General features: G+C 48.6%; 1 protein-coding gene across 1 annotated transcript in view; it reads left to right on the top strand.

Annotated features, from left to right (window-relative positions):
• The first annotated feature begins 2,596 nt into the window (after nt 1-2,596).
• DSTN (destrin (actin depolymerizing factor)) overlaps nt 2,597-2,759 on the top strand; it is a 44,581-nt gene continuing 44,418 nt past the window's right edge. The window contains exon 1 of the mRNA XM_006776114.2: nt 2,597-2,680. The gene's annotated coding sequence lies outside the window, so the exon portion shown is untranslated. The remainder of the gene's footprint in view (nt 2,681-2,759) is intronic.

The following is a 2,759-nucleotide window of genomic DNA, read 5'->3' on the forward strand; positions in this document are numbered from 1 at the left end:
ATCTTTTATAATGAGAATATATTCACATCTTAAACGATTAACACTTTTTCCAGTCTACTGATTAACATTAATGTTTAACTTCCCTGCCACTCATAAATGGTTTTAAATGAAAGTGCTGATATGTTCACAGATTAAGTATGCAACAACATATTAAGTATGTTTCCTAAATGAGAAGTGAAATATACACATCTCATATTTAAAGGAGATTTTATGTTAAAACTTGCTCCCTCTGTGGGATGAGGAGGAATGAAAATATCCAGCAAATTTATGTGTAAATGCAGAGGTTAAAATTCAATGAGACCTTAAGAACAATGGGGTTCCCTCTTAGATTACAGTGAACTGATATAGACGTTTGCTTGCGGAATAGTAAACATCTTCAGATATTGGTTTTCTTACTGAACAAACTGTATTAAATACCTACCACATTATCAGGAGCTATGCTAGGCCAAATAAGATGCATCCTAAACAGCCCTTGTCCTCAAGGAACTCAGTCCAATCTGATGATGGTGGATATCTGTGCGTGTGTGTGTGTGTGTTACTTGCTATACCAGCAGTAGGGAAAAACTTTTAAGGTCTCACTACTTAAAGCTGCAGACTGGCAGCATTTGAATGACCTGGGGGGCAACTGTAATCCCAGCCTTAATCCCCTGCACCTGCATTTTAACAAGATCTTCAGGGAACCTGGATGCTCATCAAGATTTGAGAAGTAATGAACTGTGGAAGGAGCACTATCGGTCCCTTGGGAAGTGGTCAGAGGTCTTCAGACTATAGGGTTATAAGAACCTTTCAGGCTGAGAAAGGAGCAGGCTCAGGGTAAGCGGGCTTCTGGAAGAAAGCTGGGCACTACGGAAGATATGGAGACAAGGCAGGAAATTAATGATAGCTGAGGCCAGAGGCAAAAAGGCCAGGCTGACCTGCTAATTCTGGAGGAAGCCATAGGAAAATTTAAGCAGCGATGTGACAGGATCCGATTCTTATGTTTGGACGTAACTCTGGTGGCAGAGTGGAGGATGAAATGCAGTCCAGACGATGGAGCAGACGGGCTGTGTATTCCCTTAAATGAGCAGGATTCAATTTTGGACTAGAAAGGACATCTTGAGGACTTAGAAGTGGAGGCGGGCACTGAATCCCGTTCAACCAGACAGACAATGGGTTCCAGCTGCAGGTGGATACAGGAAGGTTCTTTGTCTCAAAGCAGCATCACCTGGGAATTGTTAGAAATACACATCCTCGGGGCCCATCGCAGAGGTACTGCGTCTGCAACTCTGGGGGGTGGGCAAACAACTCTAACTGAACGAGTTCCCTTTGAGAACCACTGCTCAGCCTGCCAAAAATCTTGTGGCAAATTGTATAGGCTTAGAATTGTCACAACTTGCTTCCTCTCTTAAAAAGAAAACAAAACAGCCCCCAGCTGGCTGGCTCAGGGGCTGAGCCAGGACCTATGAACCAGGTCGTCACCATTTGATCCTGGGTCAGGGCACATGCCTGGTTTGTGGCTCCATCCCCAGTGTGGGGGGCGCAGGAGGCAGCCAATCAATGATTCTTTCTCCGAATCGATGTTTCTCTCTCCCTCTCCCTTCCTCTCTGAAATCAATAAACATTTTTTTTTAAAAAAAAAGGAAAGAAAAGAAAGCAAAAACATGATGAGTAATAAGAAATGAGTTTCCATGCTGAATGGTCAGAACAAAACCCACTTACAATCTAGATTTTTAGATAATGCCCAGAAAAAAACACACACAACGCCCCCCCTCCCCACCCCACACACATACACTGACCATCCTGTCCAAAAGCCTCACATTTGGAGAATTAACACAGTTTTGGGAGAGGTCGTGATGTTCTCAGTATCTTAAATTGAAATACGACCTAAAATAAAAGAATCAATCCAGTTTCAAATTCTTTGTTTCCTTTACTGCCCACAAAAACACCCTCAGAAAAAAAAAACACGCTGGGATTCCTTCTGGCCGTCTGAAAACTGTGTTTCTGATGCAACCGCCCATAAAAAAGAAAACAAAACAAAACACACAATCCCAAATTTAAAGCCCCCAAAAACGGAGCAGCGGGGTTGGCGCCATCACCCCAAGACCAGCCGACCGTTTCCCAGCTACACCCAGCGGACCGCCGGCCTCCTTTCCCGGGCTGTTCCCAAAGAGAAATAAATCACTCCCTGTTTTTTTCCAGACCTGACATTAGCGGTGACTCAGAGCACTCAGTAAGGCCACAGTCGCCTCCGGAAGGAGGGAAAATGTGCAGATTTTTTTCCTTAGACGAGGGCCCAACGTGCCGGGCTGGGCCAATCAGGGGAGGATGGCGGGAATCGCACCAAAGTAGGTAAAATATGCGGTATGCGTGCCCCTCCGCCGCCGCCCGCGACTCAGCTCCCGCCTGGCCTCGCGACTCCTTCTCCCCAACCCCGCCTCCCTTCCTCGTCCTCTCCCAGGCCCCACCCCAGCGGCGGCGCACACCTGGCCAGGTAGCCACTTCCTTGTAAGGCCAACAGCTTCACAGTGGGCGGGGCGCCACGTGGCCCCGCCTCTTGGGGGAGAAGGGCCACTGGCCCCGCAGGTGCCAGGCCAAGCTCCGCCTCCTCGTCCCCCGCAGAAGAGAGAGGGACCCACCTCCACTCCCTTCGGCCCGGAGCTGGTGAGGGGGACCCCAGTCAGACTTCTGGACGGTCCGGAAGGTGAGGAAGACCCCTCCCGCGTGCAGTCGCGAAGGCCGCCCGGGCGGGGCGTTACCCGGCCTTCCGGTTGCGTAGCAAC

This window comes from Myotis davidii, unplaced genomic scaffold (assembly GCF_000327345.1).
Source record: "Myotis davidii unplaced genomic scaffold, ASM32734v1 scaffold608, whole genome shotgun sequence".
Classification (NCBI taxonomy): Eukaryota; Metazoa; Chordata; class Mammalia; order Chiroptera; family Vespertilionidae; genus Myotis; species Myotis davidii.